We start from the raw sequence: 21,044 nt of genomic DNA, 5'->3' as shown, positions 1-21,044 counted from the left end.
GCCCATCGCTTGAGGATTCCCCCCCCCCTTGAACGAGATTGACATGGCCAAATGCCAGACCCACACCTGTACATTTGATCAAGATTGACATGGCCAAATGTCGGACCATACCTCGCCCTCCCATGGTCCACCGGACCAACCCCCGAACCACTCCCGGTGACAAATGGCCCATCGCTTGAGGATTTCCCCCCCCTTGAACGAGGCCGGACCCGCAAAATCCGAGACGCCTTCGAGAGCGGTCGGCTACGTCCGTGCCAACCCCCACAGCCGGACGCCGCACCACTTCGAGCCACGATTGGGACCTCGGCCCCCGACAAGGCTGCTGAGCCGACCGAGTACAAGGCCGCGGATGCGGACGGGAGGCCGGCCAATGATGACACGACGATGGCCGACGTGTGCGAGCACCGTGGATCGCAAGCCTTGGCTGGATCAGAGCTACTAGGCAATGCGTGGGCGGCGCGGCACAAGGCCACATTGAGTAACTCCCGACCCGTAGGAAATGAAGATGGCGCGCGGAACACAAGCGCACCCAAGAGCATGGCGGATATGGTTCGGACGTCGCGGAACACCGAAGGGCCGAAAGTGTTTGAGCCGGATAACATTCCAAGTATTGGCTTTGCGACCACCTCCAATGGCATTCCGGCAATCTACTTCTCCGGAGCGGAAGTCCAAAAGCTGGCCTCGAGCATTGGGCACGCCATTGTGGGTAAGTTCTCCCACTCTATACCCACTTCATACCAAATACAAAAGGCCTTAGATAATATCAAATTTAATAGAGGATTTACATGGAAGTATATTAATGCTAAGCATATATTTGTTCAATTCGAGGATATGGCGGATTATGCCCGTTTGCTCAGTGGACCGAAAGGGACGCCGGTGTGGTTTATTGATCGACACCCCATGAGGGTTTTCAAGTGGTCCCCGGATTTTGATGCATATTGTGAGTCCCCGATCGCGGCAGTTTGGTGCAACATCATTGGCCTTCCAATTCACCTTTTTGATCACGCCGCCCTCTTTGCAATCGGTAAATTGCTTGGAAACCCGATACAAGTGGATCGCGCTACGGCCAGCAAGTCGAGACTCTCGTTTGCTCGCATTTTCATTGAAATTGACATCACGAAGCCACCCCCCGAGGAGTTCATTCTAGATATTTGTGGACGTGAGACGGTGCTAAAAGTAAAATGGGACAAGATCCCGGCATATTGCATGGAATGTAGGCATGTTGGACATAAACGTGAGGTGTGTTATGCAGCGGGTAATGTTGAGCGTCCCCCGAAGAAGAACTACAATAATGTAACACCGAGACAGCCACACCATGAGAGTCAAGGGGGAAGGGACAAAACGGAACAACCAAAGGAAATGGCTAGCACTAGCGAGTGGAAACATCAAAAGAAAAACAAAGGGCTGAAGGGGCAGCCAAAGGCCGGAACCTCGGCTATTGGTGCCGAGCCGAGGGTGTGGTCGGGCCCGGACATCATGGGCGAAGTGCATGGTAATTTTGACCTGGCTCCGGTGGCAAGCGTCCATGAAAGTGGTGAGAGTTCCTTTGGCCGAGATACCTTCGATAAATCCGTCGGAGTGCTTGCTAGTTCTACCCACCGCGGAGGTGAATTCCATGGGGCCACGAATGGGTACACGCCCTCACGACGAAGAGCGTTTACTAGTTGGAAAAGGGGAACACGGGGAACGACAAGGGGCCGAGGGTCCCAATCCAAGCCCCTTGGCCTAGCGGTAAAGGGTGCTGGATACCGCGTCCATCCTGGAGGTCTCGAGTTCGAACCTTGGGTGGCGTAATTTGTCTTTCCTCCTTGTTATAGGAGTTGATTTGTAATTTCCTCCTTCATATATATGATATAAATATATGAAGTTAATTTTTAAAAAAAGAAAAAAAGAAAAAAAGAAAAAAAAAAGGGGCCGAGGGTCCCAAACAGCCCGAAATGTCCTAAGCTCCAACCAATACTTTTCTCTCATGGAGAAGGAAGATTTCCTAGAAGATGATGAGGATGTGGAGGGGGAAGGAGATAAAGAGGGGAGCCCTCGAACCATCCCTTATGCCGGTGGGGAAGATCCCATGATCATGCATGAGGAGGGATACCTTGGAGAGGAACGACTACAAATGGTGGAATATCAGGGGGACCTTGCACGGTCACCGGGTAAGACTCTCCCCCATTAATCATGTCTGTCAACTTTATGTTTTGGAACGTTAGGGGAGTTGCTAACGCGCCTACCCAAAATGTTCTTAAAAGATTAATTAAGACTCATAATGTTCATTTTCTTGCAATTATGGAACCGCTCACAAGCCCCAACCCGGAGAAGTTCTCAAAGGCTCTGGGGCTGGTGTTCCAAGGATCGAATAGAAATGGGAAGATTTGGGTGTTTGTTGAGGAAGGGGCCAGCTTCGTGGCCGAGAGAGATACGGATCAGGTCCTATCCGGCCGCTTTGGATCTCCCCGCCTAGCTAGTCAATTGTGTGTCTCGGCTGTCTATGCAAAATGTACGAGAACCGAACGGCTTCATTTATGGGATGAATTGAGGGAGTGCTCTATACTCTTGGAGGGCACACCATGGATGATCGGAGGGGACTTCAACACCATTCTCCACCCGCGAGACAGAGTAGGAAGTGACACAAACCGCCAAGCTGAAATGGTGGACTTTGCGGAGGCCATTGAGGATTGCAGGATACTAGACCCAGGCTATGATGGGTCGGAGTTCACGTGGGCCAAGAATGGCCTTTTTGAAAGATTGGATAGAATCCTTGTGAACGAACGATGGGCACAAACTTTGGAAACTACTCGGGTGACGAACCTGCCCCGGATTGCCTCGGACCACGGGCCTGTGTTGGTAAGATGCAAAGTGACAAGCAATAACAGCGGGGGTAGGCCATTCAGGTTCCAAAACATGTGGATTAGACACGAGGGTTTTAAGGATCTCGTTCGGGGAGATTGGATGCAACCGACGGAATCCGGAGGCCTCCTCAATTTCCAAATCAAACTTGCACGGCTTAAGAGGACCCTAAAGGTATGGAACAAGGAGACCTTTGGGAACATCCATCTCAACCTCAGGGATATGGAGGTGAAAATCGCAATGGCCCAAAGCGATTTCGAAGAAAGGCCAACCCCGGAGAACAGGACAGAGATCAAAAGATGCTTCGCCGAGTACATTCGACTCCTTAAAATGGAGGACTTCTGGAGTCAAAAGGCTACTCTAAGATGGCTAGGGGAGGGCGACAAGAACACTAAATTCTACCAAATTTGGGTCAAGCAAAAAAGGATCCGCACGCGCATCCACAAGAAGTCCAAGACCTACTGGCCCCGGGGCCTCTCGCTTTGTCCGAGCCAGATCTTGATTTGATCGATCAACTCCCACCCTTGGATGAAGTGGCTGCACTACCTGAGACACCATCCGCAGAGGAAGTTAAAAATGCTATTTTTGATATCTACGGGGACAGTGCCCCAGGGCCGGATGGTTTCACGGCCTTGTTCTACCAGGCTTGTTGGGCGACGGTTGGGTCGGACGTTATGGCGGCTATCGGCCAATTCTTCGGGGGTGCCTACCTCCCACGTAGCGTCACGGCCACAAACATTGTCCTCATCCCAAAAAAGCTTGTGTCGGAGTCGTGGAGCGACTACCGCCCCATTAGCCTGTGCAACGTCGTCAACAAGATTATCACAAAGATAATGTCGAAGAGAATGACTTCGCTCATCCCTATGGTTATCTCACCAAATCAGAGTGGATTTGTGAAGGGACGGCTCCCCAATGATAATGTCCTTTTGGCACAGAAGATGTTCCATGAGCTCTCGAGATGTGCGCCGGCCCCTAACGTCGCGGTTAAGATCGATATGGCTAAGGCCTACGACCGAGTACAATGGCCCTTCCTTTTGAAAGTGCTACATCGGATGGGTTTCCCGGCCCCGTGGGTCTCTTTGATTGAGAGATGTGTGGGCTCGTGTTGGTTCTCGGTGCTGGTCAATGGCGCCCCCTCCGGGTTCTTTAAGTCCACCCGCGGCCTCAGACAGGGAGATCCAATATCTCCGACACTTTTCGTAATTGCGCCTGAGTACCTCTCGAGGAAATTAGACAAGCTCATTTTGGGAAAGAAAGAGATGACTTTTAGAGCTACCCGCCACTGCATGGAAATAAGCCACCTCGCCTACGCCGATGACATTGTGATATTCACACAAGCAGCGGAGGGACCTCTTAGGCGGCTGCGGACTTGCCTGGAGACATATGCCGGGGTTTCCGGGCAGCAGATTAACTTGGTAAAAAGCAATTTCTATATTGCCGAACAACATGAAGGGTGCGCCAACATTATTCAAAATGAAGGAGGCTTCGCACGAGGTACTTTCCCTTTTTCGTACCTTGGAGTTCCTATTTATCGTGGTGTCAAACGTACAGATATGTTTATGTTTCTTCAGGAAAAGATTGCTGCACGAATCTCGGGGTGGGCTCATCGACACCTCTCCTTTGGAGGTAGGCTTACACTTCTCCAAAGCACACTTGAAGCGGTGCCGCTGCACATTTTCCAGGCCATTGAACCAACATCCGGGGCCCTTAAGCAATTGGATCAGCAGATGGCCCGATTCTTCTGGGGATCGTCAACAGAGAGAAAAAAGACACATTGGATTGGGTGGGATCAGATCTGCCTTCCCACCCCTGAAGGGGGTCTCGGCATTCGCAAGACCAAAGAAGTCCTCCGGGCCTTCAGTATCAAACTTTGGTGGAGGTTCCGGGAGCAAAATTCACTTTGGGCTAAATTCATGAAGGCCAAGTATTGTCATAAAAACTCCCCCCTTGCGACCACCCCTTCGGGGAGAAGTAGCCCGACATGGAAGCGGCTAATGAAAGTGAGAAATCAAGCAAATCCGCACATTAGATGGGTGATCGGTCAGGGCGATGCCTATTTTTGGGATGACATTTGGCTTGGTGAATCTTCCCTTCGCGAGATCTGCCTTGACGATAGGGGCGCCTCATCGGCCAAGGTCTCGGACTACATTGGGGGTGGAAATTGGGATGAGGCTAAGTTAGGTCAACTTCACAACCAGGCTAGAATGCCACAAGAGGTTATCACACAAATCCTCCATACCCCAATCGTCGCGGGAGAACCGGACGTTCCTCGATGGAAGCATTCTCGTCTCGGGGAGTTCTCGCTCACTACGACCTGGGAGACTATCCGTACGAAAAGGCCAAGAATTCAAGGTCTTGACGACATTTGGAGGGCTGGCCTAACAAAATCTATTGCAATCTTCAATTGGCGATTATTGTCAAACAGGATACCGGTTGACTCCAAGCTCCAATGGAGGAAGATTGAGCTTGCGTCGAAGTGCCAATGCTGCCCACGGAGGCCTAACACCGAGTCCCTTCAACATCTCTTCATCCGAGGGTGGGGAGCAGCATGTGTCTGGAGGGAGTTCGACGGCTGGTTCGAAGGCTCGGCCTCATCTCTAAGGGTGAACGACACCATCCCGGACAGGTTGCAAGTGTGGTCCGCTAGGACCCAACAGCATGATAGGAGACACCTTAGTCGAGTCATGCCATACCTCATTCTGTGGTTCCTTTGGGTGGAGAGGAATAGGAGTCGACATGAGCAAATTCAGTTCAAACCGTACAACGTTGTTTGGCAGGTTCACATGTTCATCCACAACAACATGACCAATGGTCACATCAAGCCGAAGCATTGGAAGGGAGTGAAACTCGGAATGAGCCCTCCGAATCACCCCGAGACAAGGGGGCCGAGACCGTTAGTTATGCCGGTTAAGTGGCACCCCCCGGAACGCACATGGATCAAGCTTAACACGGATGGGGCGTTCTTTGAGGCAACAAACAAGGGTGGCGGAGGGGGTCTTGTTCGGGACCACAATGGGAAATTACTTGCAGCATTTGCTACCCCCCTCGTCGTTTAATCGGCTCTTGAGGCCGAGCTCATGGCCATACACTATGGTTTGGAGGTAGCGAAGGCGTTCAATCTACCCATATGGATTGAATCAGATGCGGAACAAGCTATTAAGTTGCTCAATGGCACGAATTGGGGCCCGGCACAAGTTCGCCGCGTCATGGCCCTTTTGCATGGCTTCAAACGTGGACATCGTTTCCGGGCCACCTTCATTCATAGGGAGGGCAACAAAGCGGCTGATTCGCTCGCCAAAATGGGAGTGGAACAAGATAATTTCCAACAAATGTCCCCACAAAATGTTCCAAGAAGGATTAGAGCCATCATCCGGATGGACGAAATGGGAGTCCCCAATCTTCGGGTGAGAGATGATGAACGAGAGTAGCACGAGGCAAGCAATGTGGTTACTGATCTTGAATTGTACCGGATGCCGTAGAGTATGTGGGTGTCGATCCATCCCCGGATTGACCCCTACTTACTCTTGTGGTGTTTTTGTAATAGGGTGTGATGTAATTTGTTTTTGTCACTCTAGCTTTAGAAAGATTGGCCCTCTTGTAATCAAGTAATAGATTTTGTTGATATATAGGGATGAGGGACCCACGAACCCTCCACCATGAAGGTGTTTGATTAAAAAAAAAAAAAAAAGACCCACACCTGTGCATTGCCAAGACCATTGCAACGAACAAACAAAACACCGAGCCGCCCAAAAGTGACGACTCGCAAAGACCTATTAGAGTACAACGAGGGCCTCCCTATCAGCTAGAGTGGTCATCTAAATACTCTTAACAACCCTTTTACAATTACAATGATGCGATCTTTGCAAAACCAAAACCTAAGACCATTTCCTAATTGAGACCCGCAATAGGGATACCTCCGCATGGGACGGTTCCTCCTGGGTCAAGGTCCTCGATGAAACCCTCCATCTCCCGGCTGGGGAGCCTACAAGAGACATTCATTGAGCCAATACCCGGCTCATTCGCATCCTAAGACCATCTCCACACTTGGTTGGTTTCGATTTGCTACTCTTGGGGCCGACGAAACAACATCCATTGTACCTTCCTTGCGCTTCTCTTGGTTGGCACATTCTTTATCCTTGTTTCTATGCTCATAACTCGTTGAAGTGCCGGCCCAAGTATCCACCTTTGGACGCCATTCTCGGTGAATGATCTTGGAGACATTGCTCGAGTAGAGCGTCTTTGTTGGCGTTCGGTGGTTCTTACTACCATCACGTTCCTTCCTTCCCAAAGCATGACACTTATCAATGGTGTGCCCAACATGCTTACAATTGGCACAAAACAAAGGTATACGATCCCATGCCACTTTGTGCCTTGATTCTTGACCTAAGATATTGAGAATAATCTCTTCCGTAGGGGGCGTAGAGATGTCAATCTCAATTCGTATCCTAGCAAAGGAGAATCGGGATTGGTTAATTGTGGCTTGATCGGCTTGTAATGACTTGCTTAGGAGCTTGCCGATCGCCATGAGGGCCGATTCCTCAAAGAGATGCACCGGGATTCCCATGATGTTACACCATACGGCATCAATCGGTGACTCGAAAAAAGTATCAAAATCCGGTGCCCACTTGAACACCCTCATCGGATGTATATCAATAAGCCAATTCGGATTCCCATTGGGGCCATTTAGCACCTTAGTATAATCAGCCACTTCTTGGAATTGTATTAAAATGTGCTTAGCATTCAAGTGTTTCCATGTGAAAGCACCAACTAGCCCCATACCCCCAAAGCTTTTTTGAATTTGAAACGTAGATGGGAGCGAGTGGGAAAACTTCCCGACTAAGGCTAATCCTAGTTTCTCCGATAGATATTTCATTTCTAAATCGGTAAATGAAAGAGATGGGGTACCTTCGTGACAGCCGGCCGTTCCCATATCCAAGCCCCTTGGCCTAGCGGTAAAGGGTGCTGGATACCGCGTCCATCCTGGAGGTCTCGAGTTCGAACCCTGGGTGGCATAATTTGTCTTTCCTCCTTGTTATAGGAGTTGATTTGTAATTTCCTCCTTGTTATAGGAGTTGATTTGTAATTTCCTCCTTCATATATATGATATAAATATATGAAGTTAATTTAAAAAAAAAAAAACAGCCGGCCGTTCCCATAGGCTTGGCCTTGCCGGCATCAAGTGTGATTGGCTTGGCCTTTTGGTTATTGTATAAGGTTGAAGCTCCCTCCACATTCCCCATCCCTCCATGGGAGAATAATTGTTTTGCCTTCTTCCAATCAACCGCCGGCCGGACCAGGTTTTCGGCGAGGATTCCGGCGGTGGTGCGTCGGAGCCATGGTCATCCTTGCCTCCATCTTTGCCGAGATGAGGATGCATAGTACATGGTGGTGATTTTGAATTCAAAATGGCATTTTCCACAAATGCACCAACATTATCTTGCCCATGAAAAGTGGCCTTTGTCTTTTCCTCCTTTTGTGAGTCACATGCACCCACCAACTCACATGCCACCCCATCATCCTTCACGTGGGGCATGGTACTTGCAATGGTCAGCCGGTTGACCATCTCTTTCTCCATGCTTGATCCACCAAGATTCCGGCCTGCCGGCGCCGGCGACATTCCGGCCATCTCCTCACCATCAAGCCCATCCATTCCACTCGTCGGGACGCTCCCTTCCTTGGCCATTTGGGCTAGAGAGCTCAACATATCCCCAAAAGGGGCGAGCTTGTTTTCCGACGTCCCTTTCCTTTCACCATGGCGTTCCGCAACAAGACTACCCACCATTTCAAAGACCATCTTCTTCTTAGCCCGACTAACCTCCGAACCAGATTCAAGGCCGGCTCATTTGAGGGCTTGTCGAGCTTTCTCCGGGTGAGGCGTGCCAACACTTTTGGTTTTAGACCGTGCAATCGAATGAAACTTCCACTCCGGCTAGGAGAGGGGCTGCATCGTGTGTTCCAAGGCATCGGCATCCCCCTCCGGCAACTCACCGCCGGACGTGTTGGATGCAACAATCACATTACACCTCCCTCAAAGGGGAGGGAGAGGGAGTGGACGAATTCTAGAGAGAAGGGAGAGCTTCTCTCTCTAACTTTGAGTGTTTGTACCGAAAGTACATGATCGTGGACAATGGCCCTTCCTCCTTAGGATTCTTCGATGCATGGGCTTCTCGGAAACGTGCGTCTCCTTGATAAATAGGTGCATTGGATCATGCTTGTTCTCGGTTTTCACTAATGGTGCACCGGCGGGTTTCTTCAAATCCACCAGGGGCCTCAGGCAGGGCGACCCCATCTCCCCGGCCCTCTTCGTTATTGCTGCGGAATACCTATCTAGGGCCCTTGATAAAGCTATCCCCTGGGCCACAAAGATATGGTCTATAAAGCCTCCCGCCGATGCATGGAGATAAGTCACCTTGCCCATGCGGATGATATAATCATTTTCACTCAAGCAGCCGCGGGGTCCCTACGAAAACTTAGAAGTTGTCTCGATGATTATGCGGGGGTCTCGGTGCAGATGATCAACCTCTCCAAGAGTAGCTACTACATTGCCGAGGAGCATGGAGGTTGGGCGAATTTAATTCAAGCAGAAGGAGGCTTCACCCGAGGCACCTTCCCCTTCCTTTACCTACCTGGGTGTTCCAATCTATCGGGAATGCAAACGTTCGGATATGTTCATGTTCCTCCGGGAGAAAATTGCTAGAAGGGTCTCGGGGTGGGCACATCGACATCTTTCCTTCGGTGGGAGGCTCACCCTTATCAAAAGCACCCTAGAGGCGGTTCCTCTTCATATCTTCCAGGCAATTGAACCTACGGGCGAGGCACTAAAGCAATTGGACCAGCAACTTGCCCGATTCTTTTGGGGGGCATCGAATGATAAAAGGAAGACTCATTGGATCAGCTGGGATCAGATTTGCCTTCCCTTCGCCGAAGGCGGCCTTGGTGTCCGGAAAACAAAAGAATTGTTACGCGAGCAAAACTCTTTATGGACTAAGTACTTGATGGCTAAGTATTGCTATAATGCCTCTCCCATTACAGCTAGACCCTCTGGGAGGAACAGTCAAATTTGGAAAAGGCTCCTAAAAGCCCGGCCCTAGGCGCAACCACATATTCGTTGGATGGTGGGGCAAGGGAGAGTATATTTCTGGGATGATGTCTAGATCAAGGATTCCCCCCTTCGGGACCATAGCATTGATGATAGGGGGGGACCCCAAAGCACTTGTTGTGGATTTCATTAGGGATGGGGCTTGGGACGTTTCTAGACTGCAGATGCTCCAAGATCAGTCTGGGTTATCTCAGCAGGTTATTAATCATATCCTTGGCACTCCGATCATGATGGGGGTAGAAGATGTTCCGAGATGGTCCCTCTCGCGACTGAGAGACTTCTCCCTCTCCACAACGTGGGAAACCATCCGGTCGCATAGACCGATCGTCCAAGGCATGGACAATATTTGGAAGGCCGGCCTCACTAACTCTATTGTCATTTTCAACTGGCGCCTCTTATCGAACCGAATCCCAGTTGACTCAAAGCTCCAATGGCGGAGAATTGAGATGGCGTCCAAGTGCCAATGCTGTCCACATCGTCCGAACACGGAGTCACTTCAACATCTCTTCATCCAAGGAAGTGGGGCGGTTAGTGTGTGGAGGGAGTTCGATGGCTGGTTCGAGGGTGCCTCCCCATCCCTCCGGATCAACGATACAATCCCGGAGAGGCTTGTGGTGTGGTCCCAGCGGACACAACAACAAAACAAAAGACATTTGTGCTATGCCATTCCATATCTCATCCTCTGGTTCCTGTGGTCCGAGAGAAATAGAAGCCGACACCAACAGGTACAATTCAAACCGTACAATGTAGTGTGGCAGGTCCAAACGTATATCCGGAATAGCATGACAAACGGGCACCTAAAACCAAAGCATTGGAACGGTGTTCGGGTCACTTTTGAAATCCCTAACCTAGCCGACGCAAGAAGGGAGAGGCCGCTAGCCATGGCGATCAAGTGGAACCCACCGGACCGGCCGTGGATCAAAGTTAACACGGATGGGGCTTTTAATGTGGAAACATGTAAGGCCGGGGGGGGGCGGGGTGGTACGGGATGCCGAGGGCAAGCTGCTTGTGGCCTTTGCAACACCCCTCGAAGCTCTCTCGGCCCACGAGGCTGAACTCTTGGCCCTACAACTTGGATTGGAACTCGCTAAGGAGTTTGAGCGACCTATCTAGATTGAATCGGATGTGGAACAGGCAATCAATCTTCAGAAAGGCTCGAAATGGGGCCAGGCTCACTCTTGCCGAGCCATGGCGCGCTTTACGATCACCAAGAGACAAATCACTTTCCGGGCTACTTTCATCCACCGAGAGGGTAATAAGCCGTCGGATCTCCTAGCCAAAATGGGGTTGTCGTTGGACAACTTTAGCCACTTGACGAGACACACAGCCCCAAGATTACTTACTGCCATGATCAGAATGGACGAGATGGGAATCCCTAATGTTCGGGTTCGGGAGGAAGAATAGCCGCTTTTTGAGGGTTGTGTTGTATGAGGCAAAAGTTTTTGTTTTGTAGTAGCCTTTTTGATCACTTTTGTAAGGAGTAGGGTGAAGTCCGAGACACTTGGAATCGGACCGCATACTACTCTTGATTGGTGTAGGCACACCACTTTTGGGTATGGCCTTGTTTTGTAACCTTTTGACTGAAATATAGGGATGAGGGACCCACGAACCCTCCACCATGAGGGTGTTTTATAAAAAAAAATGGTGAAATCCGGAAGTGAGCGACCGGAGGGGGAGGGCACGACCTTGTCACAAACGAGGCAGCCCTTATACTCGCCGGAGTGGACCTTCCCATTGATTGCACGGCAAAAATCAAAGACGGTGGGCGGCACGCCTTACCCGGAGAAAGCTCATCGAGCTCTCAAACGTGCCAGTCTTGAATCAGGTTCGGGGGTGAGTAGGGCTAAGAAGAAGATGGTATTTGACATGGCGGATAATCTTCTCGCCGAGCTTCATGGTGAGGAGAAGGGGTCGCCGGAAACCGAGCACTCCCTCGTTGAGGAGATATTGAGCTCTCTAGCTCAAATGGCGAAACAAGGGAATGCCCCAACGTGCGACATGGCTGGACCCGATTGTGAGGTGGCCGGAACTTCTCCGGCGCCGGCTGGCCGGAATAATGGTGAATCACACATGGGGATGGAGTTGGCCAACCATTTGGTCAAAGATGGTACAAATCCTGACATGAATCCTAAGGGAGATGGGGTGGCATGCTTGGATATGGCTGCATGTGATTCACAAAAAAAGGAAAGGCCAAAAGCTACTTTGCATGGGGAAGGAAATGTTGGCCCATTCTTGGTAAATGACATTTTGAATTCAAATTCAACCCCATGTGATACACACCCTCTCCCCCTCCCTCTAGTCAATGGTGAATGTCAAGGGGGTCGCCCCCCCGGTGCTTCCCCGCCGGAATCCTCGCCGGAAAAGCTGGTGGCGCCGCCGGTGGGAGCTTGGAAGGCGGCGAAAAAATCCCTCTCTCGTGTAGGGGTGGGGTTCCGAGAAAGGAGCACCAGCCACGCAAAGTTTCCACAAAGCCGAGAAAGGAGCAACCAAGATCAAAGCCTTGGGCATAGCCGGCTGTTTTGAAGGTACACCATCCCTCTCCTTTTCCGACATAGAAACGGGTCACCCGATGGGGGTATTCAAGTAGGCGCCGGACTTCGATACTAGTCTATACTTCAACAGCTGAAAAGCCTTTTTGCACTCCTCATCGAAAACAAAATCGACATCGTTATGCAACAAGTGAGTGAGTGGCTGAGCAATCTTTGCGAAATCTTTTATGAACCTCCTATAGAATCCAGTATGCCCTAGGAATCCTCTTACTTCTTTCTGATTTGTCGGGTAAGGCAGTTTTGAGATCACATCAATCTTTGCTTGGTCTACCTGTATACCTCTTTCTGATACCACATGCCCTAGGACAATTCCTTCTGGGACCATAAAGTGGCATTTCTCGAAATTCAAAACCAAATGCTTTTCCTGGCACCTCCTCAACACTATATCCAAACTTGCCAAAACATGAGTCAAATGAATTCCCGTACACAGTGAAGTTGTCCATAAAAATCTCGATGCAATCCTCTAGGATATCCGAGAAGATACTCATCATACACCGCTGAAAAGTGCCAGGCGCATTGCACAGACCAAACGACATCCTTCTGTAAGCATACGTTCCGAAGGGACACGTGAAAGTTGTCTTCTCCTGGTCCTCGGGATCCACATAGATTTGAAAATACCCACTATATCCGTCTAGAAAACCAAACTATTGCTTGCCCGCCAACCTCTCCAACATCTGGTCAATGAAAGGTAGAGGGAAATGGTCTTTCTTAGTCGCTTCATTTAACTTCCTATAGTCAATGCACATCCTCCACCCAGTAACTAGTCGAGTGGGCACCAACTCATTCTTGTCGTTCTTGACCACCTGTATTCCCGACTTCTTTGGTACCATATGTACTGGACTCACCCATTCACTGTCTGGTATGGAATAAATGATACCTAGGGAGAGTAGCTTCAATACTTCCTTTAGCACTTCCTCCCTCATGTTAGGATTCAATTTGCGTTGAGGATCTCTGCAGGCTTTTGCTCCCTCTTCTAGCCGAATATGATGCATGCACAGATCTGGACTGATTCCTACCAAATCAGAGAGTGTCCACCCAATAGCCTTCTTGTTCCTCCGAATTACCTTCAGCCGTTCCTCTTCTTGTCCCTCGGTCAAGCTGCTGTTAATAATCACAGGGAAAGTTTCATTCTCCTCTAGATACGCATACTTGATACCTGGTGGAAGTGTTTTCAGTTCTTTCTTGCGGACATCTTTTTCCTGGAGTAAGGGATATTTCTCTAGCTGGGGTAGGGGATCTTTTTCCTTGGATTTCCTGGGGTAAGGGATCTTTTTCCCTCGGTCAAGCTGCTGTTAATAATCTCTGTAATCGAACGCCTTCACCGCCTCCTCTAGCCCCCCAAGTTTCTGCAATAGATCGGCCATGAACGACGCTGCGTTAGATTCGGCGGATCCAGAGGTGCTTCCTGTGTTTTGTGTGTTCTCCATGGCGGAATCTGTAGAATTTCGCAAGAACTCGGAAGAAAAAAATTCGTTGATTAGGGTTAGAGAGAGAATTTGAGAGAGAAAATTTTGGGGATTTTTTTTCGTAGAGAGAGTGAGTATGATATGGAAAATAAAAAAGGGAGCACGGTTATAGCCTGTAGGTATGGGAAAGGATGGTTTTGCCGGTGGTTGCAGCAGTGACGCGAGCGACCGTACGCCTCCCCATAAAGTTACCTTTTGAAATTCGAACCGGTGTGCTAACTCTCTCCAAAATTTTACTCCTCAACTCCCTGCCCCATGTGAATACGCTCTGCAATATCACACGTAGAAAAACATCAAACTGAAAATGAAACGCTAGACTCCCAGGTCAAGGATATGACAGATAGTCCGTCCTAAGTTTTGAGAGAGAAGCTCCTCCTTCTCTCTAGATTTCGCCCACTCTTCCTCCCTCCCTTTGAGGGAGGTGAAATGTGATTGTTGCATCCGATACATGGTGAAGTCCGGTGGTGAGCTACCGGAGGGGGAGGCCGCGGCTTTGGTTCACACGATGCAGCCCCTCTCTTCGCCGGAGTGGAAGTCCGGTGGTGAGCTACAGGAGGAGAGTAGCTTCAATACTTCCTTCAGCACCTCCTTCTCATGTTAGGATTCAATTTGCGTTGAGGATCTCTGCAGGCTTTTGCTCCCTCTTCTAGCCGAATGTGATGCATGCACAAATCTGGACTGATTCCTACCAAATCAGAGTGTCCACCCAATAGCCTTCTTGTTCCTCCGAATTACCTTCAGCAGTTCATCTTCTTGTCCCTCGGTCAAGCTGCTGTTAATAATCACAGGGAAAGTTTCATTCTCCTCTAGATACGCATACTTGACACCTGGTGGAGGTATTTTCAGTTCTTTCTTGCGGACATCTTTTTCCTGGGGTAAGGGATTTTTCTCTGTCGACTCAGTTGTTATTCCCTTCGTAGACTCAGTAGAACTTTCCATGCTCGCCACATAAGGTGTCTTCCTTGATCTAGCTAGCTCCGGGTTCGTGCAGAATTCCAGAATTGCTTCGGCTAGCTCCTCATCTGATAACTCACTTGTTTTCATTGCTTGACACCACCCTGCTACTTCTCTATCAATAGCATGACTCATCTCAGAATTCACAATCTGCTCCTGCATTAATTCGGTCTCAAGATATTCCTGGACCAAGTGGTTAATAACATCTATAGCATGCAAATTTTCAACGTCAAGAGGTTTCTTCATTGCCTCATCTATGCTGAATGCATATTTCTCCCCATTGTAATCAAGGCAAATGGTGCCATCAATGATACTCTTAGCGGTACGTAGGAAAGGTCTCCCTAAAAGTACTCCGCCAGACTCTGCAAACTCACTATCACTCATCCTAATCACATGGAAATCAGCTGGGTACAAGAAGTCATATACCTTTACTATCACGTTCTCAAGCACTCCTTCAGGACAAATGCATGACCTGTCTGCCAATTTGGATCACAACTTTCGTGTCCACCATGCCTACCCCTACTAACTTCTTGTATATAGAAAGTGGTAACACATTTATGGATGCACCTAAGTCACACATAGCATGTTCGATTTTCACATCACCAATAGAGATGGGCAAAGTAAACATACCTGGATCATTGCATTTTGAAGGCATCCTCCGCTTCTGAATTACCGCGGACACATTCTCGCCTATCAAAATTTTTCCACTAGGTCTCGCCTTACCAGCTATAAATTCCTTGATAAACTTGCTAAACACTGACAATTTCAGAGCCTTTAACAATGGTAGATTGATTTCTAGCTTCCCAAAAATGTCCATAAAATCTACCGGCTCATCCTTTTTTTTCTTTACTTCCCCTCGGCTTGGGAATGGTTTCGGTCGCTTCCCTGTTCTTGTAGAGCTACCGGCCGAGAATTCTTCGACTTCTTTCTTCTCCTCCCCCCTTACCAACTCTGGCCCTGGATCAAGGAGTTCAGTTTCTCCAGGCAATGGTTTCTCCAAATCTCCTGCCCTGAGTTCATCTTTAATCATGGGATTGTTTGCAGCCAAGTTCCTCGGGCTAGAGGTTATACCCCCTGTCTCCTTGCCCTCGGTGGGATATGTGACTTCCTTCGGTCTCATTGCTGGGCCTTCGTACCCCTTCCCAGACCTTAAGGTAATTTGGCTAATAATGCCCCTATCAGGCGGTTTTACTAAGGCAGGAACTTTACCCTCATTACCTCGCATGTCACTTAAGGAAGTAGCAATATGTGACAGCTGCCTTGCTAACATATCCATTGCCGCCTTTTGTTCTTGCTGAGCATCCTGAAGCTTGTGGACTACGTCATTGTTCGACTGTAAGTTGTTCTGCATGTGCTGCTGAGAACTGATGAGGTCGTGCACCATTTCATCAAGATTAAAGTGACGACTCGCCAAGGCATGACAAATTAGAGTACAACACGGGCCTCCCTAACAACTAGGGTAGTTATCTATTTACTCTCAAAATCCTATTACGATTTGATGCAGCCTTTGCATCCCCAAAACCTTTGTCTATCACCTAGTTAAGGCCCGCAATAGGGATGCCTCCGCAAGGGACACACCCTCCTGGATCCAGGTCCTCGATGAGGCCCTCTATTTTCCGATTGGGGGGCCCACATGCGACATTCATGGAGCTAAAACTTGAGTCAATTGTAGGGCTGCCAATTTTCGACACGACACGATAATCTGACACGAATCCGCAGGAAATTATTGGGTTGGGGTCAAGTCTTATTGGATTCGTGTCCTTATCGGGTTGACCCATTAAGAACCCGATAATTTCGGGTTGGGTTCGGGTTGGATGCAGGTCGGATACGGGTAACCCATTAAGAAATAATATTATTATTTTTATTATTATTTAAAAAATATATATTATTTTGATTTTTTAATTTCTTATAAATTAGGTTTACATAGTATAAAACGAATTTTAATTGTGTAAATTAGGTTAAAAATTAAGATTTAATAGTGTAATATTAGGTTTTAATAGTGTAATATCAGGTTCGGATTTTTATCGTGTCGTGTCAACCAATATTATATCGTGTCGATAACGGGTTCGTGTCGGGTGCGGGTCGTGTTCGGATTTGAAGGTAGCAGGTCGGGTTCGTGTTCGGATTTACAGTTTCCTTAACAGGTCGGGTTCAGGTTAGGCCCTATTGGGTTGGGTCATTATCAGATTGACATTATAACGACCCAATCCGCACGATTTGTCAGCCCTAGTCAATTGTACCTGATTTAACACTCCCAAACGTCACCGTAGCAACATTCTCCTTCAAATGCCAATCATCAAAGTGTGGAGCCTTGGTGTGCATAACTCCCTCATGTACCTTTCCCTTCCTCTTCCTCGACACCAATTGTAAGCCATCCTCGTCCACATTTGGTTGCCTCCTACTAGCTACTCTTGGCTTTGACGGTCCCGCACTCGAAGTACCCTCAGTGTTCTCCATGTGGTTGTTACAATCTTTAACCTTCTCCAAATGTCCAGAGGTCGATGCAGCGCCAGACCAAGCCTCCGCCTTTGGGCGCCACTCACGTCGGATGGTCTGGCGGTATGGCTCGCGTGGTTCTCCTTGGATGTTGCTCGGCGATCCTTGTGTCTACCCGAGCCTTCCTTCCAGCTGCATTTCAATCCTCTTCCTCATGCCCAACATGTTTGCAATTAGCGCAAAACAATGGAATACGGTCCCATGCCACTTTGTACCTTGAATCTTTGCCTCGGATATTAAGGATGATCTCTTCCGTCGGGGAAGTAGAGATGTCAATCTCTACACAAATCCTCGCGAATGAGAGCCGACTTTGATGGATTGTGGCATGGTCGGCTTGTAGCGGCTTGCTTAGAAGTTTACCGATTGCCATGAGAGCCGATTCCTCAAAGAGATGCGCCGGGATTCCCATGACGTTACACCAAACGGCAACAACCGGCGACTCGAAGAATGTATCAAAGTACGGCGCCCACTTGAACACCCTCATCGGGTAGATATTGTCATACCAATTGGGGTTCCCATTGGGGCCATTTAAGACCTTAGCTTAGTCGGCTATCGCTTGGAATTGAATTAAAATGTGCTTAGCGTTCAAGTATTTCCAAGTGAAAGAACCCACTAACCCCAAACCTCCAATGCTTCTTTAAATTTGGGAGGAAGATGGGAGCGAGTGTGAGAATTTTCCAACGACGGTTAGCCCTAACTTCTCCGAGAGGACATCCGTTTCTGAATCGGAGAAGGTAAGGGATGGTGTGCCTTCCAAGCATCCGACCTTATCCTAATCCGTACAAGCTACAATGGCTTAATAGAATTGTAAGTTAGAGAGAGATGCTCCCCCCTCTCTCTTGAATCCTCCTTCCTCCCACTTTTCCCTCGGCATCCCTATCTCCGATCACCCCTCTTTCCCACGACGAATCCCCCACCGCCACATTGACCCTCGCCTGCTCCTCCGCCGGCACCCTCCTCAGCCACTTCTCCCACCCCACGCAAGCTCTCCCTGACGAAAGCCACTTCATCGTCGGACTTGGCTCGCGGCTCCCGTCAACCGCTACTCCACACCTTGGCCACTCCTTGCCGAAGCCTCTCGGCTGGCCGAAACAATGGGGCAGCCGCCGGACCCCGACGGAAAGAGAGACACTCCGGCCCAAAATCCGGCTCATTTGCCCGACATTGTTTCCGGGGATGAGGAAGCTCGGGTCCTCTCCGATCAGCAAATGGTCTTCCGAGCTGGCGAGGCCGCTTCCCTTCAACGTCCGACCAAGTCCATGGAACTAAAAATTGCTAAAGCAAAGCTCAAAGCCCGGAAAAGTACGCCGGCGCCTCCTACTAAAGGCAATGGTCGTAAGAGATTTGTCCCATCTCCGATGCCCGAGGACAAGCAAATAAGGAAGAAGATAGACTTCGGTGAGGAGGAAGGACCTTCGGCTGGTAGTCCCAAATGCAAAGGATCCCTATTCCCGGCGACTCCGTCCCTCGACTTGGGGGTCTCTGTCAGGTTGGAGAACCCCGACTTACCGCATAAGAAGGAAGAGGAAGTGGAGCATTGGAATGAATGTGAAGAGGATTTCGATGCCCCCAACGGTAGAACCGTACCGGAAGGAGGCGGCCCGCCGGAATCTGCTGCTCCTGCCGTCGAGTTTATGGCCGTTTCCGGCGAAGCTCCCCCCCTCCACAATCCCCAACCAAAGCTTGCTAGGTCACGTGAAGTACAAGCTGCCCCATGTGCTGTCCTCGCCCCATTGGAAAGTGGAAAAGCAAACCTACCTAACCTTGAGGCTGGTACGAAAGTTGACTTGGAAAGCACCAATCCACCTTCCCTACCTAAGCCATCAGGTACAAAAGCAGACTTGCCTAAAATGATAGCAAGTACAAAAGCTCCCCTTGAAAGTGCCTTCTCCCCTTTCCCCTCTAGCACGGCACGAGTTGTACCGTTTGGATCCCCACCAAGGAACCCAAAACTAGATGAGATCTTACACCTTGCAGCGTTGGACTCGGTGGAAATGCTCGATGCAGCGGCGGCGCAGCCTCTCCGTGCCGGAAACCTCCCGGCGGACAGTCACAATCCACCGGAGTCCCTCCAAAACTCTTCGGGATGCATGCAAAGTAGTACACACACACCTTGGGATGGGAGTGGACCCTCTCTTGAGGACTTCCCTCCTCTCGAACGAGGACGAACTAGCAAGATCCGAGCTACGTTTGAGGCCAGCTCGAAACATTATAGTGCGGAGCTCGGCCAGCCGCAGCCTAAGTCGAACCCTAACGCCAACCAAGAAAAGCTTGTTATCGAGACGACGAACAAGGCCACGCCTAGTGCCGAGATGGTCGTAGTGACAAGGGAAACACCAACACCCAAAGATACGCCTATGGATGATGCCGAAAAGATCCACATCGAGAATGAAAAGGCCGAGAAGATCCACACCGAGAAGGGAAAAGCCGAAAAGCCGAGAATGGAAAAGCCGAGAAGGGCACACAACGGCAACGTAGGTGCCGAGAAGATCCACACCGAGAATGGAAAAGCCGAGCACAACAACCCGAAGAGAAATGGAAATACACCTAAGTCCACGGCGGATGCCGCAACACAAGGGCTGAATGTAGTTAACCAACATGGGGGGGTAGATGCTACCCCGGGGCCCTCGGCGTGGCCGAAATCGATGGCGGATTTGCTTAAGGGTACACCTTTGGGCTCGGCGAGTAACACTCTACAAGGCGGGGGTGAAGGTGCCTCAAGCCACCCCGACCGGCCGAAAACGATGGCGGACATGCTTAAAAGCTCGACTGACCCTAACGGCCCTCAAGCCTTTGAGCCGGATAAGCTTCAAAATATTGGATTTGCTTCCGTGTCCGACGGCATCCCGGCCATTTACTTCTCCGGAGCGGAAACTCAAAAGCTAGCTGAGAGCATGGGCCACGCCATTGTGGGTAAGTTCTCTCACTCTATCCCCACGGGACTTCAAATCCAAAAGACCCTTAATAATATTAAACTTCGGTGTGGATTTAGTTGGAAGTACATTAATGCTAAACACATTCTCATTCAATGCGAGGACTTGGCGGACTATGCCCGAATCCTTGGAGGCCCAAAGGGTACGCCCGTTTGGCTCATTGACCGACACCCGATGAGGGTCTTCAAATGGACCCCGGACTTTGATGCATATTGCGAGTCCCCCATTGCGGCAATTTGGTGCAACCTAATTGGCCTCCCCATTCATCTTTTCGACCAATCCGCCTTATTCGCCATCGGCAAGCTTCTCGGCACTCCAATTCAAATTGATCGAGCCACGGCAGACAAGACTCGGCTTTCATTTGCCCGAATTTGCGTCGAGATAGACATCACAAAACCACCTCCCGAAGAGATAATCCTTGACCTTGGCGGGCGAGAAACGGTGCAGCGAGTCCGATGGGACAAGATACCATCATATTGCCAAGAATGCAAACACGTTGGCCATTCAAGAGAGGTGTGCTATGCGACGGGCAAAAAGGAACGACCGCCAAAGAGAAATTACCACAACGGCCCGCCAAAACAGCCACAACCTGAGAACCAAACTGAGAAGGGGAAGCAAGATACGGGGAAGAATGCCCCCAACTCCAATGAATGGAAACGTCATGGGAAGAAACAAGGCAAGGCCGGTGATCGACCAAACAATA

This window comes from Salvia splendens, chromosome 18 (genome assembly GCF_004379255.2).
Source record: "Salvia splendens isolate huo1 chromosome 18, SspV2, whole genome shotgun sequence".
NCBI lineage: Eukaryota > Viridiplantae > Streptophyta > Magnoliopsida > Lamiales > Lamiaceae > Salvia > Salvia splendens.
Note: the sequence above shows the minus strand (reverse complement) of the source record.